This window comes from Schistocerca cancellata, chromosome 3, assembly GCF_023864275.1.
Source record: "Schistocerca cancellata isolate TAMUIC-IGC-003103 chromosome 3, iqSchCanc2.1, whole genome shotgun sequence".
Lineage (NCBI taxonomy): Eukaryota > Metazoa > Arthropoda > Insecta > Orthoptera > Acrididae > Schistocerca > Schistocerca cancellata.
The window spans coordinates 362990242-363009522 of NC_064628.1; positions in this window are offsets into that span (position 1 = coordinate 362990242).

Sequence of the window (19281 nt, forward strand, 5' to 3'; positions counted from 1 at the left end):
AGGCGCTGTATTCTATGACGCTTGCGTGCTTACTCTTAGAATAGTTTTTCATTCCATTGTTTGTCAGTCACGGAGTTAATTTACTTTTGACTACTCAATAGTCTAATTGTCAGATTGGTTCTACTTTCATGTAAAACACCTTGATGTAGCATTCGTCGTGAACTAACTCCCTGGGCAACTGAATAAAGTGTTTATCGATTCTGTTGTGAACTGCCTCTTTCGCTACATTGGCAGCTAATAGTACATTTGTTCGGACGGCCACAGAGCCACAGTCTCTCTGAGTTACCCAAATGGACATGTTTGACTGCATAGCCATCTTCCACAGCAGCCCTTAAAAATCTGTTATTTTCGGTTTTTGCAAATTGTAGGTAGCTTAAGACAGGAAAACCTTTTACCCATGGAGATAAAAAAAGAACGGAGATAGCTCTATAGGCTTACGCCGCACTACATTTTTAAGTCAGAGTGGGCAGGGCATGCCGCCATTTTAAATAGCCCAAAACGACGAAGTTGGTTTGAAAAGTTCTCGGAATCACCATAAGAGGTCAGCGTTAGCGCAACGAGTTGTTCACATGATATTCATTGGACTGTTGTCTGTAAACACGTACCACATCAGTGCTTTTGGACGAGAGCTGTGGCAGTGATGTGGCTCTGTTGTTGTTCCTTCGTAGTGATCTGTGAAGATGGAAAAAATCGACATTCGAGCAGTGATTAAGTACTTTCTAAAGCATGATATGAAAGCAAAGGACATTCATGCCGATTTCCAGAATACACTGGGGGACTCTGCTCCTTCATATTCAACTGTTATCAAGTGGACAGATGAATTTAAATTTGGTCAGGAGAGCTTAGATGATGATCCGCGTAGTGGTCAGCCAAGATGTGTCACTACTCCAGAAATAAATGCGAAAGTGCACATAACGGTCATAGAGGACCACCGATTGAAAGTGTGTGAAATTGCTCAAGCTTGCCAGATGTCATCTGAAAGGGTATAACGCATTTTATCTGAAGTATTAGAAATGAAAAAGTGATCTGCAAGATGGGTGCCACGACTCTCAACGCTGGGTCAAAAACATGTGCATCACCATGGCAAAGTTACACAAACTAAGGTATGAATTGTTGCCACACTCGCCTTATTCACCTGACATGGCTCCATCAGACTTCCATCTATTCCCAAAACTGAAAGTTCTTTCTTGCTGGACGAAGATTGACTTCAAATGAAGAACTGATAGCCACAGTTGACAACTATTTTGCAGGCCTGGAGGAAACTCATTTCCAAGATGGGATCAAGGCACTGGAACATCGTTGGAAAAAGTGCATTAATCTACAAGGAGACTAGTGGAATCTTTTGGTATGTTTTGGCTCGTCTTGGAGTTCTTGATTTCGCCAAAAACCTCGCCAATTAGCCAAAACTTACTAAATCATTCTAATAGATTTCCAAATAGTTCAGGTCTAACTCACCCAATTTCTTTCAAAAGAATATATTTTTTAGAAAGGTGCATGTAAGAACAACGCATTTTAAGGTTTTTTTTAAATGTGCACATAAAAAATGATAGATGCACGTAAGAAAATAAAGTTAATAATTTTTTATGAAAGGTGAACGTAAGAAAATAAATAAAATGATTTGGTTAAAGAAAATTATTGAGTAGCAGCCATAAGATTTTTATGAGGAGCAGTTTTTAAAAATATAGGTATTGTCAAAAAGTGCAAAACCTTTGGCGTCACTGGAAGGAAACCTGAGGAGGTGGGGGTTAGTTTTTCTTGATGGAACTCTCTTTAATTCAATTTTTCACCCTCTGTGTTTCTCACTGAATGTCACTGTTATTCAGTGACTTTGACTGCTTCTCGTCGCCCATCCATTATCTTCTTCTGGCAGCATCTTGTCATCTACCACTGGAATGGATGGAAGAGCTGCTGATGGCCGATTTTGGCATCTTCTTCTTCATGGGCTGCAGCAGTGGACGACGATAGCAAATTACAATAGTACCGGCCAGCTGAACCAATTCTATAGCAATTCAGGTTTTGTCCCTGCCGGGCAAAGCAAGAGCGCTGGCAATCTGGTCGGTATTCAAGTTTCAAAGAACATTCTAAGAGCTCTACTTTTATGAACGAATTTTCACGGAAATAGGTAATATTTTTCACTTTACTGTATTTTGTAAATAGAGAATCCATGTGAAAAACACAAATGTGAGTATAATAGTAAAAATTAACTTTAAAAAAGAACTATTTGCGTTTTAAACCAAACATGTTCCCCTGTTAATTGTAATGGAACTTACATGAATGCCATCTATCATACACTCTCGAAACTTTTGGAACGCCAATTTTAGTAGCTTAGAAGTGAGTTGTTGTGCTAGGCTAATAGTATGTCTAAGGAGGTTGCGCGTTTCTGCCACAGCGAAAGCTGGCTGAGGGCCACGATGAGCGAGTGTGACCTTCACACTGAAGAGTAAGAGCTAGTCACTATGCGAGAAGGTGCGGCCATCAGATAACAAGTCGCAGGTCGCACGCCGCCAGCCATTGCAGTTTCTTGTCGCGGCCAGTCTGACTCAGTTTTAGCTTGGAGCAGGACCTTACATAACATTGAGTTGGCTACAGCGACAGTATAGATTTTTGCTAATTGCTCAGTCAAATATTAACCGATTTTAACAAGACTGCCTTAGCTGAGCTATTCAAAATTTTCACTTTTTACTTTCTCTGTCCTTTCTAAAATGTTTCAAAAATGTATATAAGCATGAAGTTAACACTCCTATATTTAAAAAAAATTCATTCATTTATGATGTAAAAATTAATAATTAAAAATTTTCAGTAAGTAAGATTCTTCTTTCCATAATAACTACATATGCTAAAGTGTCTGCAGGAATTTTATCATTAAAAGTTGCACACACTTCCATAGTCGTTTTCTGTGATGTTTCAAAATTCTTTCTTCAAGTCTTAATGACATAAATTGGATAATTCGTTATGAAATTATATAGAGTAATATCCAGATCTCCTTTTAGTTGTGTAACTCGTTTAAAATCGATACATGCATCACATGTGTTGAGAAAATTATTTTCACGATTAATATTCCACATATCTTGTGGGAAAATTTCGTTTTTCCCATTTTCCAAGTATATATTCTGTAGGTTAACATGATCGAATAATGAAGAGTCGACTAACTGATTATTTTTACGATTTGTCTGAAATGTAACAAATTCAAAACATGGCATATCAAATTCTACTGAGTTACAGTAACTCATGACACCTAGTTCAAAATTATTCTTACTACTCTATCCAGCAGCTTCTACAGTTTGAAGCCCATAAAAAGATATGGGTGCTTTAGGACTTTTCAGAATATCTTCTCATTGTTCTAATTCGAAATCTAGCTCATATTTAAAATTAGTACACGAATTTCCATGGATTCTACAACAATTTTTCCTTCTTTTGGAAGAGTGTCTTTCATTTAAATTCCAGTGTCTTTATAATCAGACCATCAAAGAATAGAATCTCTAGCACTTGATGACCATGTAAAACTTACTGTTAAATATCCTTCCAACATAATTTCCTTATAATCTTTAAAAAATCAACCAAGCATTCCAAATGGATAAAGCACTTTATTTTTCTTGCTGTTTATTTTTCCGCCATGCGGGATTAGCCAAGCAGTCTAAGGTGCTGAAGTCATGGAGTGTGCGGCTGGTCCCAGTGGAGGTTCGAGTCCTCCCTTGGGCATTGGTGTATGTGTTTGTCCTTAGGATAATTTAGATCAAGTAGTGTGTAAGCTTAGGGACTGATGACCTTAGCAGTTAAGTCCCATAAGATTTCATACACATTTGAACATTTTTTATTTTTCCATTATTAAGAATATGTCATTCCATACCTATTTTATCAGCAAGAGGTGATGTCAAATGCAGTAAAACTTGTGAGGAAATAAGAGGATGCCCTATTTCAGACATAACATTATTTCCCTTCTTTATGGTTATAAAATCAAAAAGGTTTGCTACATAATTATCGATTAATTTTTTATTGGATTTTCCATCATAAGTTGGAAAATCTGAGCCATCACTTCCAATAATACTGAAATTCATTTATAATTGAGCATGATTAGGATGAAGACATCCATCACTAATATTTATGTTGATTTTAGTATCCTTGTTGTGCATATTTAAATTATTTTTAGTCATCTCATTCACAGGAAATGAGTAAAACTAATAACTCCCGATTTTGTTCATGATGCAGACAAAACATGCTTTAGCTATCGCTGATTTATTAAGGAAAAAGTTTATTAAGACATTTCTAAAATAACTGTTATGTAAGCATCATTGAAGTCAATCAGATTATCATTTTCATCAGTTACAGCTAATTCTAAATTTTGAATAGGATCAAAAATTGGGATATTTACAGGATAATGTGGTTCATGAATTATTGGTCCATCAAATTCAGTATTAGATTTGAATGAAGCAATAATATTAGTTTCTCAATGAAAATGATCAGTATGCTTTACAAACAACCCATAAGTCAAATTAAAATTTATATTTATTAATTCAAATGGAATAATTTTATGAACATAATTAGCAACAGTCTTTTCATTAACCTCAACAATTTGGTTACTAAAACCAAGCACACCTCCATTACTGTCTTTTATAACGATATGCAATTTAACATCACTCTCAATAGCAACTTTGTTTAAAATTTCATCTGCTTTAATGTGAATACAATGCTATTTCGAATGAATGACTTATTCCAAGTTCTTCAAACTATACTGACCACTGGAATTTCTATTGTTCCTCTGTGACAATATAGGTTATTATTTTATGATGTAATATTTGGAGTTAAAACAGTTTAATAGAAACCAAGCAGTGCAACATACTACAGCTGTCTCAAATAGGTACAGTCAATCTCTTTTGAGAATGGATGACTTACCACACAATTAAAATAGAAAAGTCATTTATATTAATAAAAATTTACTTCAATGAATCACAGATTGGGAACCACAAATAAAAATTCCAGAGAAGAAATCAAAAAATAAACATGGCAAATACTTGCCTAACTCTATTTGATGTGCAGGAATAAGTGGTTGTGGAAAAGCTGTATTAATGATTAACAATTATATTCTAGCTCCAGGATGGTACTTGGAATAAAATTAATCATTTTTATGTCTATTGTAAAAGTTCAGATCAACAAAAATTTCAAGACTTTATAAAGAGGTGTGAAAAATTTGAAGATAATCATAAAGAGAAGATTGCTACTTTTATTGAAAATAATGATGAAATTATTCCATTAGATGAATGCCAAGAAAATTCTGTAGTGGTATTTGATGACTTAATACTTGAAAATCAAGATATAGTTACAGAATATTTTACTAGAGGAAGACATAAAGGCACAGACTGTTTTTATTTAGCTCAAAATTACTCAAAAATACCGAAACAATTACAAGAGATAATCTCAATTTTTTAAATATTTTTCGACAAGATGATAGAAATTTTAAGTTTGCTGATCTTGGAATGATGAGTTTGGATGTTTTACAATAGGTATGACTAGAAAACCAAATGAAGGTAAGTTCAGAAATAAAATACATTTCATAACAACTTAAATGTTAAACATAAATCTAACCATTACACATAAACATAAATGTTAAACATAAATGTAAACATTAAACATAAATGTTCAACAAAAACATACAACGATCAACATAAAATGTTCACTTGTAAATTATAGATTGCAGTGATCAGTCATCCTTTTTCAATTTTACTGCAAATATAGATTTCGGCTAGAAGCTAACCATTCTCAATGACCTATTATTTTTGCTCAATGCATGTAACTCCCTGTTGGTCTGGCATCATCCACAGTTCATTGAATTGAGTATTCAATGAACTATGGGTGAAGCCTGGTCAACAGGGAATAACATGCATTGAGCAAAAATAATAGTGCATTAGGAATTTAATGATATTTGGAGTTTAATAAGTAGACTTTTTGGAAATAAGACTAATAAGAAGAGCAATGGAAAAATAAAAATGGAGAGTAAGAAAAAATCAAAAGTGTAACTGATGCAAAAATAGAAAGTTTAACCAAACAGTTTCATAAAGAACTTTGCACCATATTTAAAGTAGCTAAAGGATATACTGATTTTAAAGGTAGAAGAATGTTAGATATAAAAGATCTGGTAAATGGTTATAATGCAGTCACCAAACAATACTTAGGAAAAAGAGTATGTTACAAAACATGACTATACAAGTACTCTAACACAGTTCAATAATTACGTCACTGCTGCACAGCTTAATGAAAAAATTAATCAGATTCATCAACATAACTGTAACACTATAAAAAGTTTCTCTACAAAAAGGAAGTAGAAAAATCTCTTACAGATTATTTTTCAAAGGCAGATTTAACACCATATCTGAGTCAAATAAGAGATCTTCAGAAAAGAATGTGTGACAAACATAAACTGAAATTTGATTTCAGTACTGGTACAGAAATATTGAAATACACATTTGGGTATGATGTAAAAATCAAGAGAATTATTTTATTTGGAATCAATGTAAGTCATGACCTGTCACCTACTGATTTTAAAATAGAGATAAAAAGATTCAATGTTGATAAATTGCAAATTTTATATGCAACACAATTCAATAACCAATCACTTGAAATGAAAAAGAAAGATAAAATATTTATATCTCTCAATGAATCTGTTAAAACTGTAACCTCTTTCAGGTGAGTTAATCATGTTTGGTGAATTACTTTTGGAATATAATGATGATGAGAGAATGGAACCATAATAAATTACATTATTAAATTTTTTATCTAGATAAAAGGAATATCATAATCACATCTATTGTCTGAAGTGTAAAAATTTATGGAGACTCATAATCCTCACAGACTCACCACTAAAAATGGACAACTGACGATTGAAGGTCTTTGCATATTATGTAAAAATAAAAAGAGTAACTTTGTTAAAAAAAATTGTAGGTGAAGCGAGTAGCAAATCGCTACTTCCTAATATTCGTGAAGAAATCACTAATGAATTACATAAACCAATATGAAATTTTTTTAAGAAGAATCGTAATTTCGGTACTGATTTGTGGCAAGCTGATCTAGTAGAGATGGATTCAAGTAATTTGAAAGCAATTTCGAAAATAAATAAAGGATATAAATACTTTTTGACTGTTATTGATGTCTTTTCTAAATTTGCTTGGGCTACCCCAGCTGAAGATAAAACTGGTAAGAATGTTGTTGAAGCTTTTGAAAAAATATTCAAGTCGAGACAACCAAAAAAATTTACAGACAGATAATGGTAAAGAATTCGATAATAAAGATTTTCAAGAACTGGTGAAGAAATACAACTTTTACAGATTTAAAAGAATCTATTGTTGAAAGATTTAACAGATCACTTAAAGAAAAGATGTGAAAGAAATTTAGTCTTGAAGGAATTAATAAATGGGTTGACTTAGTTTCAAAATTAGTTGATGAATGCAATAAGACATAACAATCAACTATAAAAATGAAGCCAATAGAGGTAACTATAAAAATGGAGTCAATAGAGGTTAATGAAAAGAACTGTAAGATAGGCATTATTGTGCCTAATGATAAACCCAAATGTAATAAAGAAGATAAAGTGAGAATTATCAAACTTAAAGGACTTTTTGAAAAAGAATACACTGCTAACTGAGCTACAGGTATTTTTAAAATTGAATCTGTTATTCATTATAATCTAATCACATGTAAATTGAAAGATATTGAAGGGAATTTTTATGAGCAAGAGCTACAGAAAACAAAATATTCAGATGTATACCTAGCGGAAAAAGTTGTAAGAAAGAAGAGAGATAAATTGTATGTTAAATGGTTGGGATTTGATAATTTACACAACAGTTGGGTAAGTAAAGACAATGTCTTACATTAATTCTGTCTCAGACTGGCAACTGTGCCAAGATTCTCTATATTGTTAATCAATTCTTATTGTGTATAGTTTATCTGTTTAGCAAGAGTAATAGAAGGCAGATTTCAGACTACCTAACAGATCAAAACGAAAATTTCTGTTCCGACACTGACAATATTCAGTGTTTATGGAAAAAGTTCAAGGCAATCGTAAAATGCGTTTTAGACAGGTACGTGCCGAGTAAAACTGTGAGGGACAGGAAAAACCCACCGTGGTACAACAACAAAGTTAGGAAACTACTGCAAAAACAAAGAGAGCTTCACTCCAAGTGTAAACGGAGCCAAAACCTCTCAGACAAACAGAAGCTAAACGATGTCAAAGTTAGCGTAAGGAGGGCTATGCGTGAAGCGTTCAGTGAATTCGAAAGTAAAATTCTATGTACCGACTTGACAGAAAATCCTAGGAAGTTCTGGTCTTACGTTAAATCAGTGAGTGGCTCGAAACAGCATATCCAGACACTCCGGGATGATGATGGCATTGAAACAGAGGATGACACGCATAAAGCTGAAATACTAAACACCTTTTTCCAAAGCTGTTTCACAGAGGAAGACCGCACCACAGTTCCTTCTCTAAATCCTCGCACAAACGAAAAAATGGCTGACATCGAAATAAGTGTCCAAGGAATAGAAAAGCAACTGGAATCACTCGACAGAGGAAAGTCAGCTGGACCTGACGGGATACAAATTCGATTCTACACAGAGTATGCAAAAGAACTTGCCCCCCTTCTAACAGCCATGTACTGCAAGTCTCTAGAGGAACGGAAGGTTCCAAATGATTGGCAAAGAGCACAGGTAGTCCCAGTCTTCAAGAAGGGTCGTCGAGCAGATGCGCAAAACTATAGACCTATATCTCTGACGTCGATCTGTTGTAGAATTTTAGAAAATGTTTTTTGCTCACGTATCATGTCGTTTTTGGAAACCCAGAATCTACTATGTAGGAATCAACATGGGTTCCGGAAACAGTGATCGTGTGAGACCCAACTCGCTTTATTTGTTCATGAGACCCAGAAAATATTAGATACAGGCTCCCAGGTAGATGCTAATTTCCTTGAATTCCGGAAGGCGTTCGATACAGTTTCGCACTGTCGCCTGATAAACAAAGTAAGAGCCTACGGAATATCAGACCAGCTGTGTGGCTGGATTGAAGAGTTTTTAGCAAACAGAACACAGCATGTTGTTATAAATGGGGAGACGTCTACAGACGTTAAAGTAACCTCTGGCGTGCCACAGGGGAGTGTTATGGGACCATTGCTTTTCACAATATATATAAATGACCTAGTAGATAGTGTCGGAAGTTCCATGCGGCTTTTCGCGGATGATGCTGTAGTATACAGAGAAGTTGCAGCATTAGAAAATTGTAGCGAAATGCAGGAAGATCTGCAGCGGATAGGCACTTGGTGCAGGGAGTGGCAACTGACCCTTAACATAGACAAATGTAATGTATTGCGAATATATTGAAAGAAGGATCCTTTATTGTATGATTATATGATAGCGGAACAAACACTGGTAGCAGTTACTTCTGTAAAATATCTGGGAGTATGCGTGTGGAACGATTTGAAGTGAAATGATCATATAAAATTAATTGTTGGTAAGGCGGGTGTCAGGTTGAGATTCATTGGGAGAGTCCTTAGAAAATGTAGTCCATCAACAAAGGAGGTGGCTTACAAAACACTCGTTCAACCTATACTTGAGTATTGCTCATCAGTGTGGGATCCGTACCAGATCGGGTTGACGGAGGAGATAGAGAATATCCAAAGAAGAGTGGCATGTTTCGTCACAGGGTTATTTGGTAACCGTAATAGCGTTACAGAGATGTTTAGCAAACTCAAGTGGCAGACTCTGCAAGAGAGGCGCTCTGCATCGCGGTGTAGCTTGCTCGCCAGGTTTCGAGAGGGTGCGTTTCTGGATGAGGTATCGAATATATTGCTTCCCCCTACTTATACCTCCCGAGGAGATCACGAATGTAAAATTAGAGAGATTCGAGCGCGTACAGTGGCTTCCAGACAGTCATTCTTCCCGCGAACCATACGCGACTGGAATAGAAAACGGAGGTAATGACTGTGGCACATAAAGTGCGCTCCACCACACACCGTTGGGTGGCTTGTGGAGTATAAATGTAGATGCCGATGTAAATGTAGAGATAGTTGAGATGACAGACAATCCTCAAATTTCATTTCATTCGTTGATACAGATTTATGGAGTTCGATTTGTACTCAAGCCTTAACAATTCTTCACAGTTTGGATGCCTACCTATAATTCTATATAACTGACTTTGTAAAGTTCTTCTTTGCATTCTAATAACATAGTAATCATATTCACACTCAACATCAAACAACTTTAAAAGAACAGACATATGTCTCAAATTAATATCTTCACTTGGTGGGACTACATGTGGTCGTATTTCTCAAATTTGTTGTCTTAAGTTTTGAATGTCTTCTCTTCTTTTCCTCAGAAAACACACAGCCATTTCTTTATCTATTTGTAAATCTTAAATTTGCTCTTGTAAATCTTCGGTTGGTGATTCTGGTTTATACTGACCGTATTTTCTGAAGGAAGGAAGAACTTCATCAGAACCCAATCTTGAAATTTTTCAGTTTCTTTCATTTTTGACTTCATAATTAGATAATAGAGACTTGGTTCATTGATAAAAACAGTATTTGGCTACATGTTTGAAGGGATGAATGACTTGTTCACCCCTAGTTTTCCACAAATTTTACGATGTTTTTCTCTAACATGATCATGAACTGCTTTTTGAGGATTAATAAATTCCAAAATTCCAGCAACATCTTTGGCTTTGAACCATGGATGATTCTCTTTATTAATTATCACAAACACCTGTTTATTTTAATAAACAATAGTATTGTTATTCTGGATAAAATCAAAGAGGTTCGTTGTAGATGATTCAATTTAGATGTGCTTGCGATAGCTGCCATTTATTAGAATTAATTTTTATTAGAATTGCTAAAATAAAAATTGCTGAAAGTGAAGTGATTTGTAATCAAGGAAATAATTATTGATAACTTTAGTCAAATTTCCCTTACTTCTTTAAAATCAATTGAGTAGATACTTGACACAGTCAAAAACTGCTTTACGCATCTCTTGATAACGAACTTGATGATTCACACAATAGTTGGGGACATAAAGACAATGTTCTGTATGTGCTGTATGTTAATTTTTCAGGCGGTAAACATTTAGTGCCTGGAAATATATACAGAAAAGCAAAAATATTATTGGTAATTAACACATTTTTCTCTTCAAACAATGGAACCAAATATCTCTAAACCAAAAAGCTGAACTTCATTCATAATTCCTTTCTTGGATAAATTCAAAAATGTTATGCATAGGTGCTTCCAAACTAGCGACAGCTGGAGATGTGCTTGCGATCGCTGCCCTGGTTCATTAATAAAAACAGCTGATTTTTCGTTACCTGTTAAGGTGACCAGATTGGTCACCCTTAAATTTTCAGGGTTCTCAAATTGACCACCTTTTCAGAAGTGAATTCTTTCATCCCTGGAAAGTTATGGACAGTGCTACGAACTATGTGGTTTTCTAAAGATAACGGATCATCATGTTTAATTTCTGTAAATGGAATTTCACTTTCTCTGAAGAATTTAACATATTTTTTTGTTTAAAATTTTCAGGGGTGAAATAATTGATGCTGGAGTATCATATAAAAATAATAAAATATCATCAGTAATCAACAACAGTACCAGGTTTATTTTAGATTTCATTTCTGGATGTGGTGAATGACTGACACCTTATTTTCGTTGATAAATATAGTTATTTTTTCATTATATGTTAGACCCTCCTCAGAGGTGGCCCCCAAAATATCTACATATTTTGTCTTAGCTTCAGCATCTACATTATGTCTAATTGCTTTATCAGTGACTTTATAATCTAAAATTTTTCCATTGTCTTGTTTCAAACCACAGATTATTCTTTTCATCCCTAATCATTAATGCTTGCTTATTGTTGTATGCAAACTTGTTGTTGAGTAGATATACATGATCTAAGATTTACACTCTGGAATTTCTACAATATCCTTAGCTTTAAACCACAGATTATCTTTTTAAATCTTCATCAACATGCTTTTGAACTGCATCATCTATTTTCATTTTTTTCAAATCTAATAAAAAGTATTTCTAATAAATGGCGAGCCTCAACAATGTGGAAGTCTGTGAACTGAGAGTTAGAGCAAAAGAGAATAGTGAATTGCTTGGAAATAGTTATCAAAACACTATGAATTATCTGAAGAATTTGTTAGAGAATTTCAAGATAAAGTAAATTGGAAAAGTATATCATGTAGGCAAAAACTGACTGAAGATCTTATGAAAGAATTGCCAAATGAATTAGACTGGGAAGGTATATCATCTAATCAAGAATTAACTGTTGATTTTATTAGAGAATTTCAAAATAAAGTAGTCTGGAGAAGTACAGCATATAGACAAAAATGGACTGAAGATTTTATGAGAGAATTTCATGATAAATTAGATTGGGATGATATATCATCTAACCAAGTATTGTCTGAAGAATTTATTAGAGAATTTCAAGATAAAGTAAATTGGGGAGGTATATCATATGCACAAGAATTGACTGAAGATTATACGAAATAACTTGAAGATAAACTTATTTGAGAATTAATTTTACAAAATCAAGTAATATCAGATTCACTCTTACAAAAGTTATTTAATCCTTATGAACTAATTGAACAACCTGACAATATTGAATGTTCTATATGTTTAAGCAATGAATATCATAAATTTGTAAAAACAAAGTGTAATCATATTTCTTTATAAAGAATGTATTGATCCATGCTTTAAGGAAAGAGATAATTGTCCATTGTGTAGATGTGCTATTAAAATAAATATTGAGCAGAGCAATACAACTTAAATTGATTATGATTTAGTATCTGTCTACGATGCTTATGGTGATGATGATGATGTATTTTGAGTGTATATAAATGAAAATACTTCTACTAATGGGATGAGAAGTTCCGCCTTATGCAATACACCTTACTTCTTTTGTTTCACCCATACATGTTTCAGCACTTTTGTGCTATCATCAGTGGGTTCTATTTATTTTTAACTATAAATTTGTTGTTAACATATTAATATTTTCGTCGTTTACAACATTATGTAAAAGTTGCGTTTATAACTTAATTGGCGAAAAGTAACATACCTTGTAAACGACGAAAATATTAATATGTTAACAACAAATTTACAGTTAAAAATAAATAGAACCCACTGATGATAGCACAAAAGTGCTGAAACATGTATGGGTGAAACAAAAGAAATAAGGTGTATTGCATAAGGCGGAACTTCTCATCCCATTTTCTTAGCAAGCACAGACACAACAAGAAGAACTGCACCACAAGATGATTACTTCTACTAATGTTGTTTGTAGTATCATCATCTGCTGAAAAGGATGAAGCTACAAATTATTGTATGATATTGGTTACCTAAATATTCATGATGATACATAACTTACTCAAGTGAGTGATGACGTATTCTGAGAATCATTAATGTTATTTCAACTAACACATAATCTTGAAATAACTGGCGAGTTAAGTGAGATACTTTAAATTTTATGAATCGCCCTAGATCTGGTGTAAAAGATACTTTTGGTAGCTATAGAACTAGTATGTATAAATGGAATAAAACGAATATAAAATGGTTCCATAAAGAAGCAACTAAGAAAGTATTAGAAATAACAGATAAAGCATTTAATTTATGGCAAAACTATACCAATATTAAATTTCACATCATTAACAATAACCCCAATATTGTAATTTCAAATAAAAGACAATTATACAAAAATGAAATATATAGTTATCGTTACCCAAACGATCTAGGTGTAAAACGAAATGTGTTAGGTCATGCATTTTTTCCAAATAAGAATAATTATCCAATAGAAATACATATGGATGAAGATGAGTTAAGGTACTTCGAAACTAACAAAATACATCTGACAAATTTATTAGAAGTTTTAGTTCATGAAATTGGTCACTCATTAGGTATATAACATTCAGATGTTTATGAATCAATTGTGTTACCTTACTATAATGGTTCACATTTAGAATTTATATGTTGGAATAGTGTTAACAATATATTTCGTGTGAAGCAGTGGCAAAGTGCAGCATGTGGAATATAATAGCTCTCTCTGGTGCTATTGTATACTCCGAGTTTTAAGTATGTAATTGAATGTTCTTTGGTTGTTGTGTTCAATGTATTTTCCCTGGAAGTGCAAATATAGTTACTGGCACTATATGTGTTTTACTCACTATTATTTATTCAACTGTGTCGACTCTAACAGGTTAAGGGCCCAGCGATGCATTTGGAATAAGTAAATATACAATATAATAGTGAGAAAGTATTGGAAAAGTTCCAAGTAGTGCACTTGCATGAAGTATGAGTTCTCCTTACAAGACAAACTCAACTCCTTTGTATTATTCTTCAGTATTATTCTTTTCGTCAAGGAAGTTCAAAGTTACCATTAAAATGAGCACGCCCAAGTTCTGCAGATTGAGAGACTTATGGGTTGTGAAATCTATGTAACGTGGAGTTTTGCAGTAGAAGCATATTTACGTTTAGACTTTAGATGACCTATGAGATGTGGTGCATGGGACAATGAAATCCATAGGTCAGGATTATTTAGGTAACGATAGTATATCAAAATCAAAGTTGATATTACTAGTTGACCCAGTGAATTATGTTCACATTTAAAAAGCTGCAACAGCAAAAGAAGTCTGGGACAAATTATGAAGTTCATTTGAGGATGGAGGTCTTACAAGGGTAGTAGGATTGTTATGTAAGTGTAGACAAATACATCAACAAAGTAATAGCCCTGTCGAACCGACTGAGAAACATTGGGTTTGAGATCACGGACGAATGGATAGGGACACTACTGTTGGCAGGACTGCCTGAAAGGTATGCGCCTATGATTATGGGGCTGGAAAGCTCAGGTATACCGATCACGGGTGACAGTGTTAGAGTGAAAATCCTACAGGATGTAAAGAGTACTTCAGGTTGTCATTACTGGAGAAAGAAACTTCATCTGCTCTTTATTCAAAAAAACAGAAAGAAGAAATCAGTGAGGTGCTATAGATGTCAGAAGAAGGGGCATACTGCATCACAGCACAGAGAAAAAGTAAGCCCAAGGTCAGACATGCAGCAAAAGAGGTATGCTGATGACAGCTCTGAGAGACGGACCAATAATAAAGGTAAGGCACTCTCATGTTTTTATTCTTTTGGAGATGTGGGTAATCGTCAAGTGGAATCGATTTTAGACTCAGGTGTATTTGTGCATATTGTTAAAGACAAATCTCTTCTTTATGATGTTAAAGATAAGACTCATGCGGGAAAATCTACTGTTGATGGCAGCAAGCTTCAGCGTCATTTGGCTAGGAAACTAGACCTGCATGTAAATGTAAATGGTGAATCCGATATGGTTATGGCACATGATATTCATTATGTAAAAAATGTTGCGACTAACGTACTGTCTGTAGGGGAAATTGTCAAGAAGTGAAATACAGTCATTTTTGACATGCACAGTGCAGGAGTAATCAACTAAAATTGTGAAGTTATAACTACAGTAAGTAACGAAAGGGGTATTTTAAAATTTGATACCATTAACAGTAAATATAGAAATCTTAGACATTCAGTATATTAAGTGGCAGGTTTTTATGGCACCACACACTTGGACACCTAAATAGAAAGACTATGTCTTTAATGAGGGATATGTTGAAGGGAATACATAGTTATAGTGTAACCAAGGACCCTTGTGAGATATGCATAAAACGAAAACAAGCGAGACTATCTTCTAAGACCAGTAAAAGTAATCTACAGATGTCTTACAGTTAATCCATACAGTTGTATGTGGTCTGATGGAGTGTGAATCCGTAGATGGGAGCCGTTATTTTCTTATGTTTATTGATGATTATGCAAGATATACTGATGTTTACTTTCTTAGTTCCAAAGACCAAGTGAGTGACATTTTTGAGGAATATTGTAATATGGTCGAAAGATAGGCGGGAAAGAAGATTAAGATTATCAGGTCTGATAACGAGAGAGAATATGTTAACCAGAAATTGAAGACACTTCTCGCAAAAATGGGAATCAGGCATCAAACTTCTATAAGGTACAGCCCATCTCAAAATGGGGTTGCTGAGAGGGCTAATAGGACCATTGTCAAAAAAGCAAGGAGCATGATAACAGATGCTGGATTATGAAAAGATTTTGGGCAAAGGCGGTATCAATGGCCTTACATTTGAACAATAGATCACCTACAGAGATATGAGATATGGGTAGGAAAGAAACCTGACCTAAGCAATATAAGGTCTTTTGGGTGTGATGCAATGGCGCACATTCCAAAACAGCTAAGAGGAAAATGGGCCCTGAAAGCTGAAAAGTATATTTTTGTAGGCTGTTGTGAGAATTCAAAGGGCTACAGATTAATGGATCCATTGAATAAAACGATTGTTACAAAATGGGATGTAGTATTCTTTCAAAACAGAAACGACTCTGAAGAGAGCAAGACTACTAAGTTAACTGCACCTAGTTCAAGAGTGAGACCCTATGTGAAGAAAGAGAAAGTGAAGAACAGGAAGAGGAGAGTCAAAGATAAATTGAGACTATTTATGATGACAATGAGTTTTAGGACGAACAAAATGAAGAGAACAATGTAAGGCGTTCTTCTCGCTTACCAAAACCAAAAGAACATCCAGATTTTGAAATGTATGCAGCCCAGTATTTTAATGATGAGCCAGCAACAGCAGAAGAAGCAATGAGCGCCCCAAACTCTCAAGAATGCAAAGAAGCAATGGATGAAGAACTGCAATCTGTATGTCAGAACGAAACCTTTGAATGGGAAAATATGCCAGTATTCACTTTGAAGAGTTCCAAAAATTCATCACCATAAAGCATGACTTGTAACAAAAGGATATTCACAAAAACAAGGGGTAGATTACAAAGAAACTTTTTCACCTGTAGTCAAGTATGTCTCGTTGAGATATATTTTACCCTTGGCAACAAAACGAAATTTAACAATTCATGATATGGATGTAAAAACAGCAAATTTAAATGGGAAACTGCAAGAAGAGATATGTGTCATTCCACCAAGAGAAGCTACGAAAACCAGATCGAAAAGGGAGAAAGTTTGGTGTCTGCAAAAAAGTATTTATGGACTTAAACAGAGTGGACAGTTCTGGAATCGATGTCTACATAAAACTCTAATAAACATTAATATGAAGTAATCTAAGGCAGATCCCAGTATATACTATAAAAGTGAAAGAGAAGGGATAGTAATAAGGGCAATATGGTTGGACAACTTCTTTATCCTGGCTGAAAACGAAAGTCAAATGAGAATTTATAAGACAAAGCTGCAGACCAAGTTTAAGGTGCATGATTTGGGAGAAGTTAAACGTTATTTAGGTATGCAGATTACTAAGGATGAAGAGAGACAAGAACTGAGAATAAATCATATACAGAAACAATCTTGAAGAAATTTGGCATGACTGATTGTAAACCCTTAACTACTGCAATGGAAGTAGGAGTGAAGTTAACTATAAATGAGACAGATGTGGAATATGATAAGAATGTTCCATATTTATAAGCAGTAGGGAGTCTGTTATATTTGTCTGAAATGTAACGACCTGACATTGCATTTGCCACTAATGCAGTGAGCAGATATTGCAGAGACCCAAAGGAAAAGCTGTGAAAAGGATATTCCGATACCTAAGAGGAACTTCTAACAACCATAGAGAAGGTAATGCAAAACTAGAAGGCTACAGCGATGCAGACTGGGGGAGTGAACTGGGAGATAGGCACTCCACTAATGGCTGCTGGTTTAAGTTAATGGGAGGCCTCATTTCATGGTCCTGCCAAAAGCAAAAAACTGTTGCACTGAGTACCTTAGAGGCCGAGTATATGGCGCTGTCTTACACCAGACAGGAAACATTGTGCCTAAGAACATTAATATGTGAAATAGAACGCAATTTAATAGTGGAACATAAACGATCATCTGTGACAATAAAGGAGCCATTAACCTAGATAAAAATAATGTCACTAGTGCTAGAACAAAACATATTGATCTAAGGCACCATTCTATTCTGGACCACATAGAGTGATGGAACATCGCCGTGGAATACCTGTGAAGCAGAAGACATGTTGGCTGATTTTCTGACAAAACCCTTGTGCAAAGAAAAGTTTCAAAAGACTGTGGGACTATTTGGTTTATCTTGTGAAGGACAGCCACAAAATATATGTTCAAAGGGGGGTGTTGGAATCGTGTGAAATGATGGCAAAGTGCATCATGTGGATTATAATAGATCTCTCTGGTTGCTGTTGTATGCTCTGAGTTTTATGTATGTAATTGAGTGTTCCTTAGTTATTGTGGTCAATGTATTTTACCTGGAAGTACAAATATTGTTACTGGCACTAAACGTGTTTTACTCGCTATTACTTATTCAGCTGTGTCGACTCTAAGATAATACAAGACTATATTGATACTATTCAAAGTTTTTATGGTAAATACTAATAATGCAACCAAGTATAACACTTAAGCCATCATCAACACAACCTTCCATACCAAATGAACGAACTGAGTCATTATCTCAAATGAAAAAGTTCAATCACTTACTTTTGTAAATGGGGTTTTATAGTATTTTCATAAGAATTGGATCTCAATAGGCGATAATAACCCACAATTGATAGCCAGTTGGTTAACATTCTTACCTCAAAGTTTCCATAAAATAAATGGCATATATCAAAGATGAAGTGGCACAGTTACTTTATTTGTTGACAATACGATATATGTGATGAATTTACACACATTACAGTTAATTCCGGGATATCCAAACTCAATATCTACTACAGGATTATGTACAAACTTTTTGTTAAATGGAGTAGTTAACACTTATTCAGGTAGAACATTTTTATTCTTTAATGAACTTTTCTATGTAGAATTAGATGAATATAATTTTACATTTAATTACAAGGAATTATAACTAGAGAATTTCCTGGCTTACCTACCAGAATAAATTCGTCATTTACATATGTTAAAGGATTATTGTATTTTTTTAAGGATGATACATTCTATGAATACAGTGAATTTGCAAAAAAAGTACTTAGATCTGGTACAACTGATTTATCTTTATTTGATATTGATTGTAATAAACCATCTGCTTTAGATCCTGAACTAATAACTATTTTGAAAGACGCTTTGGAAAAATTAGAAATATTTTCTTTCCCACAAATCTAATAAATTATTTTCTATTTTAATTGAGTCAATTGAAAATTTTACATTACAGAAATACACAAACAGTGGTTACAGAACATATGTAGACCACGTGTAAATAAATATCATGTAAAAATTACAATGACAATC